The sequence below is a fragment of the Peromyscus californicus genome, unplaced genomic scaffold, assembly GCF_007827085.1.
Source record: "Peromyscus californicus insignis strain IS unplaced genomic scaffold, ASM782708v3 Scaffold_21__1_contigs__length_65335640, whole genome shotgun sequence".
NCBI lineage: Eukaryota > Metazoa > Chordata > Mammalia > Rodentia > Cricetidae > Peromyscus > Peromyscus californicus.
In genome coordinates this window covers 53,839,922-53,858,690 of record NW_026294514.1, presented here as the reverse complement: position 1 = coordinate 53,858,690, position 18,769 = coordinate 53,839,922, and positions in this window count along the sequence as shown.

The following is an 18,769-nucleotide window of genomic DNA, read 5'->3' as shown; positions in this document are numbered from 1 at the left end:
TGTTTATTTTTGGTTTTTCAAGACAGGGTTTCTCTGTGTAGCTTTGGAGCCTTTCCTGGAACTCACTCTGTAGCCCAGGCTGGCCTCGAACTCACAGAGATCTGCCTGCCTCTGCCTCCCAAGTGCTGGGATTAAAGGCGTGTACCATCATTGCCTGGCGATATGCAATACTTTTTAAATCAGAAGAAAATGCTCAAGTACAGTTACCTTTGAATTACTCAAAAATATTAAACACTTTTAAAATTTCACTGAATTATTGGAACTTGATGTAGATTAGAGAAGGATGACAAGGCACAAAATTAATAGTTTTTGAGAAGCTTGCGCTTTCTATAGTCAAAATTTTGACTGAGATGAAGTGGATGGAAAGAGTCCTATCTGCTGCTCAGAAGGTATTACACAGGTAAGTTGCTTACCTAAAGTGATGTTTAGCTCTTGCATAATCAAATAAAAAAAACATACAATGTAAAAAGGAAAATTAAATGTGTTACTCCACACTATTTCAGATGTTATGAGTTTGATTCCCACTTCCTTCATAAACAAGGTGACAAGGCATTCAGATAAACAATGTAGCTGCTATTCTAGTGACAATTTGTCATTATGATCACTCAATGTAGCATTCAAATACTATTACGATTTGAATACATTTCAATGACACCATTTTTCATTCTTGGGCTACCAAAATTGCTCAGTGGATTAAAGTGCCTACCACCAAACCTTACAACCTGGTTTCATTTCCAGGATCCATGTGAAAGGAGAAAATCAGTTCCTGCAGTCTGTACTCTAACCTCCACATTCATCCCAGAGTATGCATGCAACCCCACTACGTAAATTTAATAACTTATGTTGTCCTTTCCTCTGTTGTGTATGGAAAAGAAACAGTACATTGCACTAAAGTACTTGTGAGCTTATTAATATTGGTTGCTTTTGCTTTTCAAAATTTGCACATTTGTTGAGATTCCAAATAGTCGAAAGTGTCAAAGAAAGAAAAAATATTTAAAAAAAAATAGTATTAAGTTTTAGTTACCAAACTTCATGTTATATTTGAGTCTGATACAGTGTTACATATATTAAATCCTTGATCCATAGCTAGTGACCCCAGTTAGGAGATTGTAGAAATTTAGGGAAGCAGGGAAAGACTTGAAAAGCCAAGTGGCTGTGGCTTGGTACTAAGGGATGAATAATCCCTGGCTCTTTCCTATGCTGCCCTTTACTTTCCTTGTTTGCCACAAAACCAAATGCTTTCCCTCACTATGTACCCCCACTGATATGATAGTCTATGGACTGACACTTCTGAAATCCCAAGCCAGAGTTAATGATTTTTTCTTTAAGTTGTCTCTGCCAGGCATTTTAGTAGTGTAGTATGAAATGTAACTAATACAATCCATTTTTTTTTATTTTAACCTAGTATGTCAAATAAATATCTGACTCTAATTTTGATGGGTGGCCTGCTGATGAATTTCTTAATTCCACTTGCAATAAAAGCATAATTGTGGTGGTTTGTCCATCTGGCCTCCAAATTCATGTGAAACATTTGATTGATGGTTAGTAGTATAATCATGTCTGGGAAGTCATTTTGTTCATTAAAATTGTCAGTACAATGAACTGACCATACACGACTACAATTTGTTTTATTAACATAAGCTAACTGTTAAATTGTGAGCACACGGTATACTAAATATTCTTAGGAACTGGTAACACGAATGGTCAAGTTCAAGGATGGCACAATGCAAGGATTTAATCGTTTTTACAGTATTAACTTCATAGTCTTAATTTTAAGTGAAGTATGTTTTTATTACATATATCAGTTTTGCTTATCTTTTTAGTTGATTATTATGGCATCAGTTTTTAATGGCTAAAGCAGTAAATATGCCCTCAAAAGATATCACAAAATAATTTAAAATGAAATACTACAGTTTCTCATGATAGAGAATTCTTCTTATCTTTTAAACTGTTGCTTTAATTATTGCTTTATCTGAGCTGGTTTCTTGCCCACATGCAGATTCTAAACACTTTTTTTGTGTGTGTGTGTTGTGGTATCACTGATTATTTCTTAGTAATTTCCTCCCAGGTTACTTCCCATGTGATTCGTGCTCCCATCTCGTTGACTGTCTTCAGGCACAGCCACATCTGTGTCTCTGACTGGGTCTCTACTGATCTTTGAAAATCTTCAAAATGGACAAGAAAACCCAAGCATTTGGTCTGAAGAAAGTGGACAAAAAACGAGAACAAATAAACAGTGTATGTATCCCACATAGTGAATTGACCTGATATTTTATAAAACTAGAGAACACTATCTTAATACATAATATATCTTACAAAATATTTAGCAAATAAAATCTCTCCCCAAATATCACCTGATAAAATAAAGATATAAAAGATTTATTGTATATGTATCGTAAGTACCTCTGTGTTTCATGAGAATTAAGCACAAGCTGAGTTCAGTATAAGGTCTCTGTTTTAGTATATTCAATATATGCATCCATACCAGTGAAAAACATGTGGAAAAGCATACATATTACCAACATCCATCAATCTCATTTGATGATACCCACCGTTCTACACTCCACTTAGATCAGATCAGTAAGTTTAAGTTTTACATAAGAAGTTAGGTTATATAGTACTTCTCCTTCTTTGCCTGGATTATTATATTTAATTAAGTGCTCTCCCATTTCATTCATGTAGATGTAAATGAGACGACATTTTTCCTTTTTATGTCAAATGATATTCCAAAAAATTAAAAGTGGAGAAAAAAATGTAAGTGTGTTGAAGAAAGAACATTCTTGAAAACTGTTCATGGGAAAATAGGTTAGTACATCTACTATGGAAAACTGTATGCAGATTAGTAAAAGCATAAGGAAGTATAACTCTCAAATGATGCTTCAGTAGGGTACAAAGTCATCTGATATAAAAACCTTTAACCTGAAGAGATACCCTTTCATCTTCATTGCAGCATTAGTCACGAGACAAGAAATCAATCTTAGTGCCCAACAATAGATGAATGACTGTGAATGTACTTCATTTCTTACATTTTATATTTAATTGATTTATTATGCTACTAAATAGGAAATTATAAATAATTTTGTAATTAGACTCAAATGCAAACAAAATTTGTAATGTAATACTACTTTATGCATATTAATATAGGTCTGATTTAAGGCAATCTACATATAGGACTGTGGCATCACCATATCTGGGTCAAATAAAAAGCCAATTGTGTCTGCTATCTATATAAATTAGATAGACATGGTATAGTTCTAGCTTATTTTCCCTGTGTTTCTATTCCCATGATTCTTTCACTTTCACATAAGAGCCAAACTGAATTAAGGTCACATTCTATTCCTGTAGGGCCATATGTTACCTTACATGTGTATGTTTTGTGTCTGGACCAGTTTTATACATAAATTCATGTTGTCCAAGGATTAAGACTTAAACAAGGGTTTACTAGGGAGGAGGCATTGCTTGGTTCTGATTGCTCTTTGAATCTGATAATACCTCATCTTTCAGAATGATCAGTTGACACTACATTGTTTTGTTTCCTATCTTATCTAGCATATAAGTCACACATCCTGAGCTGGAGAAGATCTGTAGAATTCATTATACTTGAAAATCCTCTGTGCTTTTTCCAATCATGGTCTCGACATCTCTTGCTCATAGACTCCCTCCTCTCTCTCATTGATTGGACTCCTGGAGCTCTGCCCAGGACCTTGCCACAGATCTCTGCATCTGCTTCCATCAGTCACTCTGCTGACTCCCCATGGGAGACCTTGCCTTGGAGGAGGTGGGAATGGGGTGTGGGTTGGGGGGGAAGGCTGGGGGGTGGGAGGAGGGAGGACAGGGGAATCTGTGGTTGATATGTAAAATGAATAGAAAATCTCTTTAAAATAAAAGAAAATCCTTAGTATTATATACATTTGTATCATTGTTTTTTGGTAGCAATTGAAGAGCTAAGGCTTAAAGGTAACATTAAAATTAACAATTTATTTAAGACTCCTTAAAAAAAAACCTGACTGAACAGTACTCTTACCTTTTTATTGCATTGAGTTATTGTGTATATGTATTTATGTATGTGAATGTGTCTTGGCATATGTGCCCACTAAAAGAACCTGTGTAGGTAAGAGGACAACTTGTGGGGATAATTTTTCTTCTTTCCCTATGCTAATCTGGAGGTTTGAACTCTGGTTGCCCGGCTTGCGAATGCATGCTTTTACCCACGGAGCCATATGACCATATTTTATATATATGAATGAGAGATTTTAGGGCTTCAGTAGCTGTACCATGTGGTAAGAAATTTTCATAAATGGAGGGTTAAACAAAGTCATATTGAAAAATTTACTGCAGGACTAAATATAATCATTGTGTATGAAAACATCAACATGTCTGTGTTACTTGAATTTTGAACCCTTAGACTTGCTCCATTCCTTCAAAAGTAGCCTGTCTTCAGTATTTTATTATAGACATGAAAACTGAGCAATATATTCTAAATTTCATATTTATCATTTGATCAATTTGCCAACTCTAGGGTAATGGGAAATTCAATACTTATCATTATAGTTATATGATATATATATATATATATATATATATATATGCTACACAGTTAACTATTACCCTGATGATGACTTTGAGAAAGCATTTAGTGAATGAGACTATTAAAATTATTACAGAGACAATATTGAAATATAAAATAATATTGATCTTATTTTAATTGAATAATACATAAGTTTTCATAGTTCCATTAATTCTCACTCATCAATCTTAATGGAAAATACATAAACTATGTCAAGAAATTAAACTACATATTAAAACTAAAGCTTAATTATATTTCCAAGTTTATTATCACTCTATTCAATTGTACTCAATTTCAGAAAATCAACTCATGTAGGATTGTGGAAAATTTGTTTATCTTTGAGAAATTTTCTTGTTAAAACTGAGCATTTAATGTAACAGGTATGGATTTCATATTATTACTCCACAATTATATTAGACAATCAAAATCTTGTAGTACATTAAATCATGAGGAACAGTATAAGAACAGTCGTTTCATGTACTCTAAGGTGAGTGATCTCTAAATGTCTTTGCTGTACATTTGTAAGGAGCCATTTTGTTAGTTTTGAGTCACCTGATGCTTGGAAAAGTAGAACAACATATGATCCATAATCCTTCTTCTTCTCTGTTCCATATGATATAATTTTACTATAATTTAAGTTTAATTTTGCTTTCATAAACTTAATTTTCATCAGAATTACATATTACTTCTGTCCTTAGGTCCATAAAGACATTTCACCCTTGGTAATCCTTCAAAATTTAGCACACAGTCTGTCTTCCATTTGTAAAAGATTTCCGTTCTTTCCTTCTTTGTTTTGTCTCATTCTTGTTTACCAGCTCATTCATTCTGTCTTCCCAAACAACCAAACCCAATTTTAGTGTGTTTAATTGCACCTTCAAGCGTTTGTTAATTGGTCCTTTCTTTTCCTTGCCTAGCCAGCACTTGTTGGCTACACCTCCCCACTTCGTGATTCATTATCATTTTATTCTATTTCTTTTTATTGTGTGGACCTCAAACCCAGTCACTTAACGATGTACCTGACAGATTGAGATTTGAAAAGCAAAGTTCCAGGACATGGTCAAAAGTCGTAACAGAAAGCCTGAGCATTCCCGAAAACTCGCTTGATGAGCTAAGCATGTTATGGATAAGGAATACTAAGAGCCTTTGTCAAATTGTTGAACTTAGGATTCAGAGTCAGGATTCTTTCTATCTCCCTGTTTCTAATTGTGGCATATTACTTCTTCAACTTGGTACTATTATTTGAAATGAAATAAGACACGTCCTCCTCCAAAGGGGGGAAAATGCTATGCTTTTCATTTGGGATTCAATTTCATAATCCTCAAAGCAGAGTAATTCTTCCTTTCGTTAGCTACCTCAGCAGACAGCACCTGGAAGGTACTTTTCTGTTTTACGGCAGCTTGCAGCCTGATTAAGAGGGCAAAAGAGTGTGTGAGCTGAAGCACTGATCTTATAAAGAAGGCCTCAGGCTGTTCCACCTTCAGTTTAGAGCAAATTCCACATAGTAATCTGGATGCCTCATGCATCAAAAGAAACAGTCACAAATGGTGAGAATCATATTATTCCCTATTCTGCTTTCAAATTAATTAGTATAAAAACTATATATAAAGCCAAGATAATTATGTAAACACGGAGTAAAGCAATCTGCTGCAGATTTTTGATCATCTTAAATGTGGTCTGCAGCTAAAAATTTGTTTGTTACAAATATTTTAAAATATATAAATTAGCTGTGCTTAATATGATTCTAGAACATACATTATCACCAAAGAAAAAGTCTAACAGGGCCTAGAGGTGATATCCAGTGGTAGAGCTCTTGCCAAGAATTCTTACAGCCCTGTATTTAGTCTCCCCCACCACTCAAAAGAAGAAAAGGAAGACAAAGAAAGAAAATAGGTTTACTCAAATATTACACAGTAAATTCTAAAGAAAAATAAGCCTTAATTTTACTTTAATTTATAATAGGCTTAAGACAAGAAACTCTAGTATAAATGTCTTACTAGAGGGTACAAATGCAAAAGTGTTGGGCATTTTACTTTTATAATGTTTGCAGTTCTATTCTGGAAATCATGACATGCAAAAATTTAAAATATAAACAATAAAAGTTCTATCAAAACCATCTCCAGCTACTGTTTTCCTTACGAGCAAACAGTCAAAACAAATACTTAAAGAAAAACTTCCCTCATGGAATAACACTAGATGGTACCCTGCTCTTCTCTCCTGAAGATATGGAGCCTTAAAATAATTGAGTTTTACCTACGATGTCCAGAAGTTTCTCTAAATATACTAGAGTGGAGCCATCCTGACACAATAACATACGCCACGAACTACCTAGGGCTGTAAATGCGCCACCAGTATAAATTGTTTGAAAAACAGACGTGGGCAAGCATTTCAGGGAAAGAAATATTGAAGGGCAGACCTGCTAAATCAAAAGAAAGAAATGGCAATAAATGCCATGCTGCTGAGTCCTTGTGAGATTTACTACAGATTCTCACCCTACAACAAACTCATTTTTTTTCCTGTGAGAAAAAATGAAGTCATTATACTGTATCATGCCAAATCTCATGAAAGACTATAAAAAATAACAAGGAATTGTTACTTTCTTCAGGGAGCTCCTGAAGGTGATTTTGTAAATAAGTATAACATTGAAATTCCCCATAAACTTTATTTTTAGAAGCTATTCTGAAAATTTGAACAATTTATTTTATGTGTTGTAAAATACAAGTTATTTTCCTCCTTTGGATTTCTTGCATTTGTGTATATTTGAAAGAATACTAATAATTTTTCATTTTACATGTTATATAGAGTATTATTATTAAATGAGGAAGACACAGTCAACTAGACACAGTCCCAAATAGTTACACATTTATTCTTTTTGTGATAAACAAGGTGTATGTTACTGTTTTCCATTCTCAGCCTCTTGGTCCATGCTTTACAAAGCATACTTATTTAGAGTGAATGAGATAACAAACTCAATAAAATCAAGTCAACTGGCATGTCACGAAGTGACCTGTGTCAATGTCACTATAACAACTGTAAAATTTTTGGGAATTTTAGCAATAAAATAAATTTTAAAAATTATTCAAATTCAATGGTTATTAGTTATATTTTCTGCCCTGCTCTGTTTGTATATGTATGCAGATACTCCAACACTGCAGCTTTCCTTACAAATAATTAAATATGCGTTAAGACCATTTCTTTTAAATTGAAAATATTGAAATTCATGTTAAATGCCCTTTGTCCCTTGTGTTGTCTACTATAGACTCAGGGACTCAGTGTTCGCCTCTCAGACTTTGCTTGGGTCCACACCCAATAACTGACTCTTTGAAGGTTAGCTGAAGGCAGCATATCTCTCACTAGACAAGGTAAGCTCAGAACTCCTTCTATGTTTGAAGAACACATAAGAACATACATCAACCGGGTTCTCCCTCTGCCCATCAAGTGGGTGATCCCTTTTCCTGTTCTTGATATTTATCTCTCCTAACTGAATGGATGCCACAGATGGTTCTTAATATTCACTTGAAGTAACAAACTGAGCCCACTCCTCAGAGGATCTTATTTACCCCAGTGACATGCTTTAAATGTGCATGTTTATTGTTTCTACTGACATATTTCTTTGTAAGACATATCCCTCCTGTTTGGATCAATTAAGTGGTGCTTAAAAGAGGTTTCCTGTCTAGCCCATTCCCCCACACATACTATGCCTCATAGTGCTAGAAAAATGTAAAATATCTTGTGTCCCTCATTTCTCTTTATTCCCTAAATGGTCCTGAATGATTGTAAAATTTAACCTCGTATAAGTTGCATGCCAAAACTCTTTTTATTGTGCCTTACAGTCCAGGCTGTAACTTGTGTACATTGTGTTCCACTTATCCAGTTGTTTCTTGCTCTTCAAACACCTGCTTCCTGAGACCACTGTATGTTTTTCATTATCTTATCATCCTAAAGTTCAATTTATTTGTTTCTTGCAAAGTACCTACCATATTTGGCTCAATGGAAATCAAGCATTCTCTATCAAGGATGAGTCTTTTGAATTTTCTAGCCATTGTTTTGTATCTTTTTCAAAGATTGGCAATTTGTGGTTCTACAGTTGTTACAGGCCAAATGACCTGATGAACATAAATAAATATTACAAACTGCCCCATTTCTTGTTTAATTATAATTATTAGTTCTAGAGAACCATTACAGTGTTTTTGCACTAATATTTAAGCTATTTGATAAATACTAATTCTAAAAATTCCAATCAATGGACAATTTTTTATAAAATTTTGAAACTTTCTAAAATTGAAGAGAATGGTATAAGTGAAGAAAATATTTGATTGAAATAACAAAATTATTTCTTATAATCATTTTATACAATTCAGCATTAATATAGGAGAAAATAAATTCTAAAAGAAATCTAATGTTATTCTCATAAAATATGAGCCAATTAAACAAGAACCTCACAAAAATTCACATATTATATGTTCTACATATGTCAATTGGTTGATCTTAATGAGCTATTTCTTGTCTGAATTCAAACATGCATATAATTTAAATGAACAGGCAGTACTTGGGTGTTTTATGGGCATACTTTAATACTCTTTCTTTCTCCAGAATAATATTTTTTATTGATTATTTGGAAGTTTCACATCATGCACCCTGATCACACTCATTTCACTGTTCCCCAAGTTCCACATTCCATCCTTGTGATCTCCCCCAAAAAGTAAGAAGAGGAAAAAGAAGGAGGAGGAGGAGGAGGAGGAGGAGGAGGAGGAGGAGGAGGAGGAGGAGGAGGAGGAGAAGAAGAAGAAGAAGAAGAAGAAGAAGAAGAAGAAGAAGAAGAAGAAGAAGAAGAAGAAGAAGAAGAAGAAGAAGAAGAAGAAGAAGAAAAGTCCAATTTGTGTTGTCCATATACACTTCATTATCCTTATGACAATTTTTAAGAGTTCTCTTCAATGGTTTCCTGTCTAGGCTGTTAATTTTGGAGGCGATGGCAGGGGTGGGCATTGAGTCATAGATGTCTTCTATGTCCTTCTTTCCCAACTGTGAGTCTGAAATCATCAATACCACTGCAAAAGTAGCTTCCTTGCCCTTTACATTCAGTGAGCGTGTGGCTCATGGACTTATACATGGTTTCTTGCAACAGCATGGATCACAGACATCCACATGGTCTTCAGAGTCAACACATGTCACAGATCTCAACATGGTATCTGGTGACAGTATAGACCACAGATATCAACACAGCCCTCTGTTGCAGCATGGTCCATGGGCACCATCATAGCTTTCGGAGGAGGCAGCACAGGCCAAGGAAATCAACATGGCTTCAGATGGCAGCACAGACCACAGATATCCAAATAGCCTTCTGTGGTAATGTGGGTAATGGACATCAATACAGCCTCCAGATGCAGCAGGACCATGGGCCCCCAGCATGGCCCTCTGTGACAATACAGGCCATTCAGATCAATGTGGCCTCCAGCTCCACTGGTAATAGGGACCACAGACACTAATATGACCTCAATAGCACAGACTCCAGAAGTCCACCTGGCCTCCAGTGGTAGCAAGGGCCTTGGACATCCTCATGGCTTTCAGTGGCTGCCCAGACCACAAACATTCACATGAACCCTGGGCTTCAACAAGGCTAAAAGCAGTGGACCATGCATACCAACATGGCCTCCAGAGACAGCACAAATGACAGAGGTCTTTTGAGGAGGTTATTAGCAACCGATGCTCTCAAGCCATCTCTTCATTCCCTAACGTACAATCAAAAAAGAAAAGAAAGGAAGAAAAATAACCAAACAAAGCAAAGTAAAAACAAAACAACAAACAAGCAAACAAAAAATCAAAACCATAACCAAACAAACAAACAAAGAAAAACTTCTAAGCATTTCTTTACCTTCTACTTTTACATATACTTGCAATAGACACAATGGAATACCTCTTTACAGTTGCCACACAGAAGTGATCAGAAGTAGTCAAAATATTAATCTACATAGAAGAAGTTCATTAGGGACTTCAAGAATGGAAACCTATTCAATACAAATAAAGCAATAGCAATATAACACACCATGTTTAAATTATATCTGTGTTCTTGTATGTCAGAGCAGAAAAGCAGTTGCCTAAACCTTGCTTATATACTTGTATAAGATTTCTCAACAGGGAAACCTGACTATTACTTCCTCAGAAGAGAAATCAGGCAGGGCCTGTTGTTCAATAAATAATTTTAAGAAGCATGAGTTGTTTTGTGTTGTCATAGTTGTTTCCAAGCCTGGAAAAGTTTCCCTTTATAATAGCTATTTGTGATCTCATCAAATGTTAAATATTCACTATATTGTCAAGTGAAATCTATTAAATTGACAATTAGCAGCTCAACTTATTTCCTTAACATCCATTATATAAATTACTACAAATTACTATAAATTAAATACTGTATTCATTTTGACTTAAAAGATAGCAATTTTAAAAACAAGCTTTCTTTGTATCTAATCAGCTAAATGCTTTATAATTATTGTTACTACAGCAGTTTTTTTTTGTAGATGTGAGAGTTTGTATAATTCACTCCAGCCAGTAAATGTGTAATAAAGAAAACTATATTTTATAAATGGTGAAATGTGACATGTTGTTCAGAAAATAGATATAAAATAGATATAAGCTCCTGTTCAAAGTAATAAATAGAAAGCAATGTAAATGAGAGAGACTCATATAAAATATATATGCTAGTGACATTATAGTAAAGAAGTTCCAATTTTATTTACTATTGAATACTCATGAAAGAAAAGAGAATTCTTAGCTTTCTCACAGTTTTTAAACTGTGTCATAAATTGGATATTTATAAATATGCATACAAAAGTAACTACTACATTAAAATGCATAAATCTAGGAAAGATAACTCGAGAGTAGAAGAAACTGATTTCCTCTCTTAATTCAGAATCCCAACTACAAATCCAAACAAATCAAATATTTTCACCATAATTTGGGTTTACATTAAATACTCACAGAAACTCTGTGAATGTCAGAATGTCATTCAACTGTTGATCTTAAATTCAATCACAGACCTGTGGTAGTTCTAATCAAAATAGGTTACTTACATAAAGACAAGTTGGCATATACTACTAAAACAATTAAGCTATTCTGTGGCCTTGTGATCATCTATATTTACTTAATAACTTGGGAATGATACTGCAAAGCCACTGGGTTTTGTTTGCTTATTTATTGTGTGCTTATTTATTTATTTGTTTTTAGATTTCACACATACCCCAAAGAAATATCCCATTTTATTTGGAATGTATTTGAGGGAATTTACTTAATTACCTTTCTGAACAAATCTAATTGGTGATTTTTATTATAGTTGCACATTTTTTTTTTACAGAATCTCCAGAACGTGTTTGTAAAGAAAGACTGTTCAAATATTTATTTCACAGCAGAGTTACCATTTAAAGCTTAGACACAGAAAGTTCACAGTTTGTCTCACACTAATTATTAATAATTTTTTTTTCTGTAGTCTGTTTTATATTTTTCAAAGAAAGTCAGCAGAGTGCTGATGTTTCCTTCTTAATTCTGCTACTGCCCCAGCCGAGTAATATATCCTCATGCACTGGGAGCAGAAAAGCAGCTTACAGAGATGCTACATCTTTGTTTTGTGTATGTATTTTAGCACTATCTGTACACACTGGTTTACTTATTGCTGTCTCAGGGACAGAGGTTTTCGTAAATCAGCCTGACTCCTTTATCCATTTGGTTAATGAACAAGTGGAGTTGGAAGAATGTTGCTGAAACTGTTGATGCTCAGTACTGGCAACCATCCTTGTTTTGTCCTTGGGAATAAACTGAAAACTCAATGGTAACTACACAAAGGAGCGCAAACACACACACACACACACACACACACACACACACACACACACACACACACACACACACACACACACACACAATCTCACAGCCAGTTCTCATGGTTTTTATGCCAAGGTCATCTAAGCAAGAGAAAAATGAACTAATTTATTTTCCTTTTGTTTCTTTAGACCTTGCGATGGACTTAGCGAGAAGTCTTATGTCCCTTCTTCAATTTTCTCATGATTCCCAGAAATCAATGGCTCAAAATTACAAAGAGAAGCTTTGCTCTGGATTTTCCAGTTTCTGCCATTTGTCACCTTCACTGAGACTAATGCGGCAAAGCTTTGAGAACCTAAACCTAGCTTTCTCCTCTTGAACCTGAAACTTTCCTAAAGAAATGCATATTGGACTGGTGCAAAGATATTTTGTAATATTTCAGCATGGACTGATGATGTGGTAAATGCTATCTACATGATCCTGGCTGACCTTAGAAAGATCACCTAGTAGAGAAAGCAGAGTCCCCCATAGATCCGTCTTAGGGATCGGTAATACTCTTCCTACTGCTGAAAACTGTGAATTCATTTGTTTTGTCAAGTTGAAGGTTTATACGCAACTAGAACGTAGCCCTGGTGGAAAACCTATTATTATTATTCTGCTAAATGTACACAGCAATAAATGACTCCGAGTAACATATTGTTATATCCATAGATCAGTGCATCACTTATTTCTCAACAGAAAAGCTTCTTCTTGCACAAAGACCCACAACTTGACAATGTGAAGAAAGTGAGAGACTTTGGAGTGCTTAGCCTGAATGAGATGTCTTTATCAAATTCTTCCTCTGACATCTCAGGGATCATGTGAAACAACATGACAATTGTATGTACAAAGTCACAGAGACTGTGGCAGTATCCACAGGAGTTGTACAAACTCTAGAGAGATAAAATTGAAGGCTGGAGGAAGAGGAGTGAGAATTGGGTCCTGTGCCTGGCCAAGAAGCTGTTTGTAGTCGCGTCCAACTTAAATTGGTATACATTAAAAAAAATTGAGGCCGGGCGGTGGTGGCGCACGCCTTTAATCCCAGCACTCGGGAGGCAGAACTAGGCGGATCTCTGTGAGTTTGAGGCCAGCCAGGTCTGCAGAGCGAGATCCAGGAAAGGCACAAAGCTACACAGAGAGACCCTGTCTCGAAAAAACAAAACAAAACAAAACAAAAAAATTGAAAAAAAAAAGATTATGGAAGTTATCCAAAACTCTTCATACAAATATAAGAATAATAATATTTCATATATACCCATTATGTAATAAAAATGTCTACGTAACAGAGATGCTTAATTAGGAAATAAAGAAAAATTAAATGAGGACTAAATCGATGCAGAAGCTCTTCAAATTAATCTGTTGGAGTCTGAGGAAGTTTTAACTCTGGGCATGCACATACTTTTACAGAAATCAGAATAGATGACGCCATGTAGCATAGTGTATTCATTTGTACTGTGAGCATGAGCACTTCGGCAGAGCTTGGTTTTGAAGCCCCTTTAGTCACTTCCCTACATTAGAGGTTATAAAAACCAAGCCACTCTTTTGACATCTCATTTCAAAAATAACGAATTTGTCATTAAACCTGAGCTATGAATTCAAGCTTATTGATATCTCTATTGGCACTCCAACCAGAGAAGCTATAAATATTCCTTACACTCTTATTACTACCTTGAAAGTTCAACTCAGAAGAGCAATAAATCACTCTTGGTTCTTTAAAAAAATATCACAAAATGGGCAAGAGGATTTATATGATGTTCTACATAATGAAAGATTGGATTTTAATAGTTCTCCAAGTTTATAAGTAATTCAATACTATTAACTTTGTCGAAATTTTAACTCTTCAATTAATGAAAACGCATTTGAAAGCTTGTGTTGATGCTTTTAATAATCATACTCCACAAGCAAATATATAAGTGGCAGCAATTTAGGAAGTAGAAAGAGATGAACTATAGATGCAGATTAGATAATATCCCTAATAATATACTCACTGGGTAGAGTATAGGATGGAACCTCAGTTCTTGTGCATGCTATTCAAATACTCTTTGACTTATTTCCATCGCTAACCCTTGCTTATTTGTCAAAGGATCTCATTATACAGTTGTGGTTCGAATCTTAGATGGTCTTTTAATAAAAAAGCCAGAGCCAGATATCAGGGTGAAAGCTGAAAGAAAGATCAGAGAAGCAGAACAGCCAAAGGCTAGTTCTTACCCCCATGAAATCCTCACTTAAAGAGAGTGAGTTCCTGTTTCCTCACACCTTATATACTTTTCTCTGCCCTGCCATATTACTTCCTGGGATAAAAGGCATGTGTGCTTCCCAAGCAAAGGCATGAGATCTCAAGTGCTGGGATTAAAGTTGTGTGCCACCACTGCCTGGCCTCTATGTCTAATCTAGTGGCTGGCTCTGTCTTCTGATCCTCAGGCAAATTTATTAGGGTACAAAAATATCATCACATACAGTAATTTTCATATTATTAATAAATTCAGGCCTCTGCTATGCAGTCCTCCAGCCCCTTTGTGCTAGGAATATAGGCGTGACACTTGCCAATATTTCAGTAAACTTTGCTGAAAAGTGTGAATATCTGCTTACCAAAAGGAAATGGTGAGAAAACAACACCTTAAATCACATATGAAAATGCACTCAAAAATCTATGAATATTATGTATTTATGAAAAGTTAAATACAAAAATCATGATTTCCAAAAAAGAGGAGCCATCCTTTGCTAAGGACTAGGCAAGCCCACCCAAATGTTAACTATAAAATATGAGTTATGGTAAGGTGGGTTCCATCAAAATTTTGTCCCTCTAATTTCTTTGTGTAAAGACTATTAAAATGAAAAAGGAAAATACAGAGTTGTAGAAATTGTTTTAAAATCATGTAAGACTTCTCTCTATTCATATAAGTCATTCTCAAAATAAAGAATGAAACAAATTACTTTAAAATGGACAAAGTATTTCAATAGTCACTTCAACAAAGAAGAGGCATAATTATCAAAAAGCATATCATTAGTCATAGGAGAAAAAATATTTAATACCCAAACTAATACAAATATATTAGAATATGTCAAATAATATAAATTGAGCATTGTTTGGGACATGAAGGACATCTTGCCTGCCAAAAATTATATAATGTTGGAAATATTCTTGCATATTATTAAAAAAAATAAAATTTGTCATTAAACCAGAGCTATGAATTTAATCTTACTGTGATATAATTTTTATTCTCAATATCTAGGACATGTATTAAACCTGTAAGTTTAATTTGATATTACAAACAAATCATAACTATGTTATTTTCTCTTTAAATATCAGCTCAGTTAGGAGCAGGTAAATCTTTGTAAGTATGTTCTCAGCTTTACCTCAAGTTCTTTGTGTAAGACTGAGTAATCATGGACTGTTCTGATCCTTTATGGTTTGTCCATTGGTGTCATCCTAGGTCTGTAAGACTGAGTGATTGTGGGCTGTTCTGATCCGTTATGCCTTGTCCATTGGTGTCATCCTAGTTTTGTAAGATTGAGTGATTTTGGGCTCCTCTGATCCTTTATGGCTTGTCCACTGGTGTCATCCTTGTTTCATTCACATTTGGGAAGTCGTGTTGCTGAGAATTTAAGGACATAGCTTACGACATTACTAAGAGATACAGTATGCTTCCCTCCTTTGGAAGCTTGCATGATGCCTTGTAGTACCACAGAAGCTAGCCCTCTGCGAGGAGGCCTAAAAGCCAGTTCCAGCTCAGAGATCTCTAGGTCCTGTTTCTGAGTCCATGGTGTCTTCAGAAGTAGGGACTTAAATTTGACCTCTGAAGTAACCAAGGGTAACAGCAGTCTGTGCCATTGAGTTTGACTCTTGTCCCTCATCTATGACTATAATTCAGAGGTTTGGTTTTCCTATCATGTCCCACAATTTCTGTGTGTTCCCTTCCTGTTTTTGTTAAGTGTTTCACATTCCTTTCGAATTTGGTCTAAATCTTCTATTTTATCTTCAAATCAGATATTCTGACTTCTCTTTGATACATTCTGCTTGTAAGAATTTTCTTTGAGTTTTCTACTTGAGTTATTAGGTTTTTCAATTCATCTCCATTTTAGCTTGAGTCTTTTTCAATATTTCTATCTGTTGTTTGAATTCTATTTTCAAGTCTTGGGTTGTCTTTCTCATTTCCAATATTCCACAATATTCCAATAGTCTTCAGTTTGTGTTTTTCGAGGGTTTCCCTGTGTAGCTTTGCACCTTTCCTGGAACTCACTTGGTAGCCCAGACTGGCCTTGAACTCACGGAGATCTGCCTGGCTCTGCCTCCCGAGTGCTGGGATTAAAGGCCAGTTTGTGTTTTCTTGAGCATTATTCAGACATTTATTCTTAAAACCATTTTCTTTAATTATATTGATGTGTTTATTTGTATCTTATTTAAACTCCTTGAATTCTTTGATGAAGTTCATGATTTGTTTTTTTTCTTTTTAATTCCATGGAATTGATTTAGGAAATTTTCACTGGCAAGCATTTCTTCAGTACTGATGGATTTTGGATAGAAGACACTGGTTTGATCTCCTACATTGTTAATATTTTTACAATGAGATATTGGCATGTGTATTTCCTTTGTTGGCTCTATGACTGTTATGGACAGAAAAGGTGGAAAAGAATAAGAGGTATTGGGGTGTGTTGTGTCTAGAGGTTGGAAATGGTTGGGTGGAATAATGTCATTTTGAAAGAGAGGACTGCATGGTATGTAGGATAAACATCCTGTTCAAGCTTGGAGTGTGGGAGGAGACTTTTCTGGGTGGGAAAGTTGCATGTGACATAGGAGAGATCTTTGTTTTGGGGTATAGGTAGATAATTTCTAACCCAAGACTCGGGTTCTTTTGCAGTGAAGGCAGAGAAGGACAGACGAGGCTGGTAGACCAAAGATAAATTGATGGGTGGCTGGAAATGCATGGATGGGGAAGTCAGAGGTACTCACCAGGCTAGACACTGGGGAAGAAAGTAGGAAGTCTGGTTTTCTGGTGGGATGGTGGAGATGGCCCTAAAGGGACATTTGGGTGGTTGTGTGTATGGAAATTCCTAGCAGATGCTTAAAGCTTGACTATAGCACAAATAAGTTTGGTCAGACTAGGATACCAGTGTTGAAAAGGGATTAATATGTAGATTTCATTTAATCAGTTATCAATCCATCTCACACAAAATTAAGTTAGCAAAAGGTACATTGATTTTAAGATTTTATTTCCTTATTTTCTTTTAATTGTATGTGTTTTCTGCCTGTGTGTGTACCTATGATCCCCATGTGCACAGATGCCTATAGAGGCCAGAAGAGGGTGCTGGATCCCATGGAAGTGTAATTATCTGAACTGCATGATGTGGATGCTGGGAAATGAGCAGGTGCTGAGAACTGAAACAGATCCTCTGCAGAAGGATATGATGCTCTTAAACTTTGAGCCATCTCTGCAGCCCCTCAAAGATGCATTTTGGCCACACAGCATCATTATGTCCCTCTACCTCTCTGCACCCCCCCATATCTTCTGGAATATTTATTAGCAAATTATTCTTTGATATAAGAAGTATGTCTATGTTAATTAGAAGACAATCACTTATCTAATCTCTACTTCTTTCTGCTATTGATAAAAATGCTTCCCTGTGGTTTTCAGGATTTCTCATATCCTTCTACATGTTTCCCAACAGTCTTTTAGAAGTCATACTTTCTAATAAAAGTATTAACTGTGGATTTGGCATCTGTATGTATAATTTAGAATATTTCTATAATGTTCTCACTTCCTTTGGGACCTCAGCCAGCAGTGTCTTTATTTCTCCTATTAGTCTGTTCAAGAAAACACGGGCCTTCTTATAGCAGAGTTCCCTTGTTCTTCACTCACTCTGTGCCTTTTTGATTTGGTACTTCCGAGACCAAAAATGTATTATTTTTATTACTAAGATAATTTTAACAAAACCAACTTTAGAAGCAGTTTTATTACTGATAATTTAGTTTTGACCTATTATCCGTTTTTGTTTGTATAATGAAATATCTGAGACTGGTTGAATTTCTCTCAGTCTACACAGCCCAGATAGTTCTTGTACTCCTAGATTGATTAGGTGGTCTCAGCCCAACTGCTCCAATAGCCAGAGTAGCAGGCATGTACCACTGCACTTTCCAAAAGATTAATTTAAAAGCCAACTTATTATTCTCATAAAGTGCATATTGTGCTTCCTTATAATGGAAGCAAATATTATCCAAATGTCAACTAATGTGTCTTATGAATTTTTTTAATGTATTAGTAGATGAAATCATTATATATTATAATGTAGATATTAATGTACATATCAGCTTCACAGTATGTGTTGTGAATTGAATTGTATCTCTTAAGGATAAGTTGAAGT